The sequence below is a fragment of the Nelumbo lutea genome, chromosome 3, assembly GCF_056320005.1.
Source record: "Nelumbo lutea isolate HS-2025 chromosome 3, American lotus-T2T, whole genome shotgun sequence".
Classification (NCBI taxonomy): Eukaryota; Viridiplantae; Streptophyta; class Magnoliopsida; order Proteales; family Nelumbonaceae; genus Nelumbo; species Nelumbo lutea.
Genome location: NC_142686.1, coordinates 75298847 through 75308044, shown reverse-complemented (window position 1 = coordinate 75308044; position 9198 = coordinate 75298847). Strand labels below are relative to the sequence as shown.

Here is a 9198-nt window from a genome sequence, read left to right as displayed (position 1 = left end):
TGGTGCTTTGCCTCCATTAATCTTTTTCAGAGCCTCCTTAACTTCTGCTACTTCAATCTCCCTCTCTAACCACCTTGCTGAAATATCACTCAGCTGACTAGGTTCTAAATCCCCCAATGCCATCCAACTCCATTACCTTCCTGAGTACAGCTTTTTATAGTAAGCAATCACTTTCTCTTGAATCTCTCCCCAAGTGTCTCCCACCTCCCCTTTACTTGAATTCTTTTCTTGTTATCAGGTTTCTTCTTATTCTTCTATTTGCAAAAGCATGAAAAAAGGATGTGTTCTTATCTCCCCTTTTCAAAAGGTGCATGACTGGGCTGAGGCACAAGGCGCACCAGGTGTGCGCCTTTTGAAAGGGTTGCGCCTAGGACCTGGGCGAGGCACCTACCCTAAAATGCGCCTAGGCGTGCCTTTTAAATCACTAGCTAAAGGTGTAAAACTTTGTGTACCAACAAGGGGAAAAGCTGGTTACATAAATGGAAGAGTACAAGAACCCAAGAGTCGGACTATTGAACATGATCAATGGGACCAAGAAAACAATATGATGATGTCTTGGCTTCTTGTAGCCATGGAGTTTGATGTGAAGAAGAACTTTATGTGGGCAGACACTACGAGTGAGATATGGGAACAGGCCAAAACCATCTATTTTGAGAAAAGGCACTATGCCAAGATCTACCAATTACAAGCTGAATCCTCAACCTATAAACAGGGGAATTTGATAGGCCCCTAATTAACCTTACGTATGCTAGGAGAAGGAAAGGGCAGCAATCGGTTAAGGGGGGGAAATGATTGAACACATGGGGCTTGCCAGTTGGGCATTTATAGAGGAAGTTAAAAGGGAATAAGAAGAGTCTTGGGGCATTTATAGCTATGTCAATTATGAATAAGAAGAGTTTTGGGCATTTATAATTAGGCCAATTTGGCAATTATAGAGGGAGTTAGTTATGCTGTCAGAAGGGTATAAGAAGGATCTTTGGAGGAAGGGGAAGGGCATGTTTTTTGGGAATGAAGAATATTTTGAGTGTTTAGAAGAGTCAGCGGTCTCTCGAAGAACCAACCAACTGTTAATGCTTTTCTCTGAACGAATACCAGTTTCTTTTCATTGGAGTTGTGTAATTTTTGCCGTGTGACTGAGAATTGTGTGCAAAATCTCCGGGACCTATCAGAACCGTAGCTTGTCAACCTATTATTCAGCCATTACCTCAGTATGGAAGGAATCACTATCAGGCTACAGAATGTGTAAGTACATGTAGTTCACTATCACCGGGACTACGGTGGCGATGTCAAAAGAAAAACGGAGAAATCCCAACCGGAACACCTCTGAAATAGCACAACAGGGCCACACACTTGCGATGAGCACAGAAAACCATCCTACACTTGCGATGAGCATGAAACGCCATCTGAGACGTGCGATGAACATAAAACACCTCCTCGGACCTGCAATAAGCAATTAGCACCACCTAAGACTTGCGATGAACATAAAATGATATTGCAAGAGCCCAATGCACTATCAACACCTTGCGATGAGCATGAAATGGCAACTCCTACTGTAACGAACGGAGGATAGACCCTGAGGCCGGCAACACCCGCCTACGGGAGACTGGCATTCCTTCTGTTCACAACTAACTGTGACAAGGCACCTCAGAAGCGATCGAGCAAAACACCTGAGCACACCCGTCAAATCCAAGTCTTACCCTTGACACGTGTCCACAAGGAAACCCGTAAGGGGACATAGCCTACATATGCCACGCGAGAATCCTTACAAGAAGGGAAACCCTATCCTTAAAGGATCTTGTTGGACACATGGCAAAATCCCAATGGTGCTCCCTTTATAGTCAACATAAAGATAAAGATCCCCTCTCCTAATAGGAAAGGTCTTCTTTTAGATACTTCTACTTGTAGCCTTAGAGACCTCTCTATAAAAAAAGGGGAATAACTCTCCCCCACGTCAGAGAACCATATAACTTTGACCCTAGAGTCTCTTAGCGGACCTCTCTCTCTTATCATCCCTTCTCTACTTTTTTCCCATTGTCCTCTACAACCAATATCTCTCTCCACGTTCTCTCTTTCCCATCGTCCTCTTCGAACCTTCGGAGACTTGACCAACCTCCTTTGCCTAACCACACCACTTACAAAATGGAAACATGATGATGATGCTAGAGCCTATATGTGAGTGTGGTGGGTAAAGCTACATACGGGGGTCTCCACGTTCTCTCTTTCTCTGTTCCTGTTTGATTACATTTTTTTTACCTTTTATTCCCTTGCACACTTCTGCTCCATTCAATTACCCTATCTTTATCCTCTTAATCCCTGTTCTGCCAATATACCCCCTCTTCCGGGCTACTCACCCGGGGTCTGCCAAATTCATATTACATTTGTTACTTCTTCTCTCATTTTTTATGCCTTTTTGTTGTTATCTGTCTTACCCTCCGTATTTGGCTCTCGCACCCCTTTTTTGTTGGTTTAACTATCAGCAATCAGCAAACAAGCAACCCAATCTAAACGGGGTATAGTCAATTGTTATAAAAAAACCCAATTCCCGTAAATGTAACGACATACTTGAAACCAAATATTTGATCACTAAAGAACAGGGACTAATGCAGAAAACAGTCAAAAACTAAAACATGACTAATGTAACAAACAACTCAAAACACGAGATGGTGAAGAAATCCGCATCCATGGGATCTGAGCTCCATGAAAAAGGTGTCTAAGAGAAATCTGGATTCCAGTTGATCCTAAATAAAATAAAAAGAAGAAACTAAGAACAGATTAAATCATCCTTCGAGGAAGAAAACGCAAGGTTCCAGGTTCACACTAAGGTTCGTTTTAAGAAGATCAAAACAAACACAATTCACTTCCCAGATTATTAAGCTCAGGAGAAATTCATTCCCAGAAAGATAAATCCCTGCATTCGTTTAAAAAAGAGAGAGAGAGAGAGAGAGAGAGAGAGAGAGAGAGGAAAAAAATTAAGCCAACACTAACTCTAACTAACATAAAGAGCAAAATCAACGAGAAGCAGGACAATCATCGGCGCTGATTGTCGACTTTAGATAACACCCCTGAAATTAATGTTGATTAATGCATTATGAAAATATACAGAAAACAGAGCAAACCATTATGAAAAAGATATATGGTCCTAAAGACGTAAACTCTGAGCTGCGTCTAATCCATTATAGAAGTTGGTCCGATGGTTATTCCCATCACCAACGTTGACCATGGATTCAGTGTTATGCAAACTCACATCAGAATTATAGTAACAGAAAAACGAAAACAATATGAGAAGAAAGAAAACTAAATGACAGAGAACCTTCGAAGTGAAAATAAAAGGAAATAAAGCCAAGAACAAAACAGGATTAAACGGCAATTCCACGCAACAGCAAGATTAAACTAAATGCAGATGATGAAAATGGCACTACGGAACAGCATTCCCATTCTGCTTTTTACAGAGATAGCTCAACACAGTTCAGTGCCGTCTGTCATGATCTGCGATCGAGTATCGCATTTGAGCAGGGGAGGGTGTCAGCCGAGGATTAAAACAAAAAGAGGAAAAGGAATTACCAGATGAAATTGCTTCAATCTTAACGGCTATTTTGGCCAGAATTCGGCTGGTGCTGCTAGCAACGACTGGTACTGGTAAGAATTTCTAGGACATGGTTCACGGAAAGGGCAAGGATGCGCCGGAATACGTCTGGTAACCTCAACCGTTCACTGCAGCGCATTACACTTCATTCATCGCCACTGTGGAGTAGGGGGCGACGACGTTCTCTCCCTGAACTCACTTCTCAGCTCTCCTTCGTTTAACTCGCTCTCTCTCTCTCAAAGCTTTGCTCTCCCTCTCTTCGTTCTCTTCCCCAGAGCTCTTCCTTCTCGTCTCTCTCCTTCCCTTACTCTTTCTCTCTCTCGGCTGTTCTTGCCACCGAAAGGCGCTCAGCCCCTCCTTTTAAAGAGTATTCAGGGGCAGCTTCGTAAATTTAAGAAAAACTGGGGGTAAACTGACAACTTTGCAGGTCAGGAGAGGTTTAATTGGCCCGACTGCAAAGAATGGTTTTGTGTCAGTATGCTAACAAGATCGGCGGAAACATAATCTTCACCATAGATGGGTAAATGGGGTATTTTGACTGAAATTGGGTGAGGTTTTTGGAGGTCCTGAGTTGTTTGGTGGGGTTGGATTAGTTCAAATGGGCCCAAATGGGATAAATCTGGAAAATGTTTGATTTTGCTAATCTAGGGTCTCGGAGGCAAATAAGGTCTGTTTTGGATATGAAACTTCTTAGGGCAGGGTTTTTAGGTAGTCCGAGATGATTGGTAAAATCAGATTGGGTCAAATGGGCTTAGGTCGGAAGGACTTGGGGTTTGATCAATCTAAAGCTTTGAAATGGAATCTTGGTACGAAGGAGGGGTAACAAAAGTGTTTTGGGCTGAGATCTCATAAGATAGGATTTTTAGGTAATCTAAGGTGATTGGTAAGGTAAGATTGAGTCAACTAGGCCTGGATCGGGCAAAATTGGAATTCGGTTAATCTGAAGCCTTAAAATGGAATCTTGATGCGATGGAGGGTAAACGGAGGTATTTTGGGATGATATTTCATAGGTGAGTATTTGGGGGTGTTCAAGATCTGGTGATGAGGTATGATCAGTCTTAGAGGGTAAAGATCGTAGAAATTTGGGTTAATGGGATGTTTTGGTTCGATGGAAGGGCAAATGGGGAAATCAGGGGTTGAAACTTAATGGGCAGGTGCTTTGATGTATTCAGAATTTAATTGTGTGGTTTGACTGGTTCGGATGTATGTAATCAAGGTAATTTGGTTCGGATGTATCCGTTGGAAAAGTTGGATGAGGACTCTTTCATTTGCCCCGAGCTGAAACATTTCTCCACAATATATGCTCAAATGCACCCTAGGACAACTTCTTCCATCATACTTCTCAAATTCTAAAATTTCAACATTTTTTGGCAATTCTAACCCTGGGTATAATCACAACTCACTAAAATGTGGCAATTCTCACACTTTTTGGCAATTCTAATAGTTTATGCATTTCTCTTTTCTTGTTTGATTACATTTTTTACCTTTTATTCCCTTAAACACTTCTGTTCCATTCAATTACCCTATCTTTATCCTCTTAATCTCTGTTTCACCAATATACCCCCTCTTCCGGGCTACTCACGAGGGGCCTACCAAATTCATATTACATCTGTTACTTTTTTTTCATTTTTATCCCTTTTTTATTGTTATCGGTCTTGCCCTTTTTTGTTGGTTTAACTATCAGCAATCAACAAACAAGCAACCCAATATGAGCGAGGTATAGTCAATTGTTATAAAAAAAAAACCCAAATCCCTTAAATCAACGAGAAGCAGGACAATCATCGGCGCTGATTGTCAACTTTAGATAACATCCCTGAAGATACAAACCATTAGGAAAAAGTAATATGGACCTAAAGATGTAAACTCTGAGCTGCGTTCAATCCATTATAGAAGTTGGTTCGATGGTTATTCCTATCACCAACGTAGACCATGGATTCAATGTTATGCCAACTCACATCAGAAGTATCAGTAACAAAAAAAACAAAAACATTAATGAGAAGAAACAAAACTAAATGACAGAGCACCTTCGAAGTGAAAATAAAAGGAAATAAAGCCATGAACAGAGCAGGATTAAGTAGCAATGCCACGCAACAAGAAGATTAAACTAAATGCAAATGATGAAAATGGCACTACAGAACAACATTCCCATCCTGCTTTTTGCTTTTTATAGAGACAGCTCAACACAGTTCATTGCCGTCTCTCATGATCTACGATCGAGTATCGCATTTGAGCAGGGGAGGGTGTCAGTTGAGGATTAAAACAAAAAGAGGAAAAGGAATTACCACCAGATGAAATTACTTCAATCTGAACGGGTATTTTGGCCTGAATTCGGCTGGTGCTGTTAGCAAGGACTGGTACTCGTAAGAATTTATAGGACGTGGTTCACGGAAAGGGCAAGGATGCATCGGAATACATATGGTAACCTCAACCGTTCACTGTAGAGCATTACATTTCATTCATCGCCACTGTGGGGTAGGGGGAGACTACGCTCTCTCCCTATCTGAACTCTCTTCTCAGCTTTCCTTCTTTTAACTCGCTCTTTCCCTCTTTCTCACTCCCTCTATTTGTTCTCTTCCCTAGAGCTCTTCTACGCTCTTCCTTCTCATCTCTCCCCCTCCCTTACTCTTTCTCTCTTGGCTGTTCTTCTTGCCACCGAAAGTGAAGCGCTCAACCCCTCATTTTAAAGAGTATTCAAGGGCAGCTTCATAAATTTAAGAAAAACTGGGGGGGGGGGGGGGGGGGGGGGGGGGAAGTAACAACTTTGCTCGTGCGGGTCAGGAGAGGTTGCGCTTACCTTAACAAATCCTATCTTACTCATAGCTGATGTTTTCATTTTCTACAGTCAAGCTGAAAGAGAGCTTGGGCTCTTGTTTTCCAAAGGAGGAAAATGGAGATCTGAAATAGGAAATAAGACTAAGCAATCAAGAACTGGGGCAAGGTTTCAGATGCTTGTAGAGGATATCAGGGAGGGAGTGCTTGTAAGTGATTTTATTTTCTCTTTTACTTTTCGAGATATATTAACAAATTGACATCTGATTGATGTCTTTTCTCTGTCTATTTCATATCTAATGGGGATCCATAAGGCTCTGCCATTCAATGAGTGGCATCTAAGGGAATATGTCAGCTAAAAATGTTGTTCCAATCTGATGATTGTTCTTATGAAACCCTGTGACCAGTGGCTCTTGTCTCCATGCATTCCACAGAGGATGTTGAGAATATGTTACTTTAGATGGAGTAGCTTTAGAAATAAAGCTCAGGTTCAAGAACCTTCAAATTTAGATATGAATTCCAAAAGCCAAAATCATCCTTTTTTTATGAGTCAATAAATCATCTTGATTTCATTCCTAAACCTTCCTCGGTTCTCTAGTTTCTAAATGATCACCTATTGTATCAGGAAAGTACAATTAAAAAAAAAAAAAAAAAACTTTAGTAGTAGGAAACCTTCGTATTCAGATACCAATCATGTATCAAAATCATGAGTTTGAAATTCCTTTACTTGTTACATTAATCAATCACAATGTGATGGGCATTCCATTATATGTGTAAAAAGCCCATACATATGAGAGTAACTGAGGTTTACACCAAGTCCTGGACACCTGCCACTCAGTGATTGGTTAGTGCAGGAAATCCAGACTCAAATCGTTCTGCTTCCATTCCTAATCTTCCTCTGGTTTCTAAATAACCGACTTATGTATCCGACATTCAGGATTCAACATGAACCAGTCAATGATGTCCTACTTTGTTTAGGTTATTCCCGTGTTTAAAAATCTTGGTATTATTCATGCTATGAGTTAATATTGTCGTTGCTGCCTTAGATACTGATGAACTTCTTGAGCAACGATTGTTTCTTCCTTTGTGCCAAATCTATAATGTGGGACTCTAGACATTCTATATGTGATTGATAAGTAATGTGATCCATTAAATAGGCCACTTAAGGATTAAAAATATCTTTCACATAGAAATTAGCTGGAAACTTGGAACTTGTCGTTGCCATCTTTGCCTATTTGTTCATCCACTTTTCCTATAAATCATTTCAGGTATTCGAAGATGACAATGAAGCGATCAGATATTGCGACCTACTACAGGGAGGAGGTAAAGACAGTCACAACATGTTCCAATTACACGGTGGGGTGTGGCTGTGACGTCAGTGTGAGGAGCACTCTCTTAGATGTGGCCATTATATTATATTTGCTAATTAAATTCATACTAAAAAATTGTAGAAAAGAATCCAATGAGATGTTAATTATAATATACTGTTTAAGATTTTTATTACAAATAAACTCCCAACTTGTCATTTTGTTCATATTGAATACTTCTCAGACCATAGACATCTCACTCTTTCTTTCTCAGTCCAAGCATCAACCATCGCTACTCTACTCACTCTTTATCTCCTATTCTCTTAGGTACACTTTATCTCCCCCTTTCAATTAAAATTCATTCATTAATTAATTATTTTATACAATTCAGTTAAAATAAATAGTTAGTTAAATCACTTAATCAACTAAATTTAGATTAATTAATTGATTTAACTAATTATTTTATTAGTATTAATATATTTATTTAAATTAAATTAGTTACTTTAACATATTTCTATGACATATAAAGAATGGGGGAGAGAAAAGGAAAGAGACGGATTTCTATGGACCCGAAATCATAAAAGGAGGGGTTTCTCTTCCTTTCTCCTACCTACTTCTCTTAAGATTTAGGGTATAGGGTTCATACGCTCCCCCTCTCATTTTGTTAAAAGATCGATACATATAATTTAATGCTTCACCAAATGTTGCAAGCGTTATCTTATTTATATATAATTTTATATTATAAATATATAGTGATATTTATATGATTTATTTGTTTTATCATTTTATTCAAATTACTTTCACAATTCCACTAGCCCCTACATTAATTATTTATTGAATCTCATTATCCATAAAATTACAATTTATACTATTATTACATAATTTTGCTATTAGTTTGTAAAATTAAAATTATTATTAATCCAAATATTATGAAATCTTTTATAACGATTTTCTACTTTTAATAAAGTTTTTAAGTTTATTACATAATTTTGTTATTTTAACTATTTAAAATTTATTACATAATTTTATTATCTAAAATTTTCATTATTTTAAATTTATTACATAATATTAAATATTTTCTATATAATTTTATAATATTTAGTTATTGAAATTTTTAAATAATATTTTTTAATTTTAATATTTAAATTGAATAATTCATAAAATTATAATTTATATTGTTAATACACGATTTCGTTATGAATTTCATAAAAGTATAAAATCATTAGTAATATGAATATTACTAAATTTATGATATTTTTGTGCTTTTAATAGATATTTTAAAGTTATTAGATAATTTTATAATAATAGATATAGATGAAAAGTGGAGGAGAGGATAAATAAGAATTAGAGATAATTTATGAGAGAATAATATCTACTACATTAGAGATAATTTAGAAGATAAATAGGAATTATAGATGATTTAGGAGAAAGTTGAGGATAGTGGTGCCATTTGGCTAGATTATATTAGATTTTGGTAGAAAGAGATTTTAGGAATAGTTTTAAGAAGGGATATTATATCCAAAGGGATAAACATAGAGG

At 37.9% G+C, this 9198-nt stretch overlaps 1 long non-coding RNA gene across 1 annotated transcript; it reads left to right on the top strand.

Annotated features, from left to right (window-relative positions):
* The first annotated feature begins 6140 nt into the window (after positions 1-6140).
* Positions 6141-7911, top strand: LOC148865503 (uncharacterized). The gene is made up of 2 exons (XR_016109516.1): positions 6141-6561; positions 7621-7911. It is a non-coding gene; the product is annotated as an uncharacterized LOC148865503 (long non-coding RNA).
* Positions 7912-9198: the final 1287 nt, after the last annotated feature.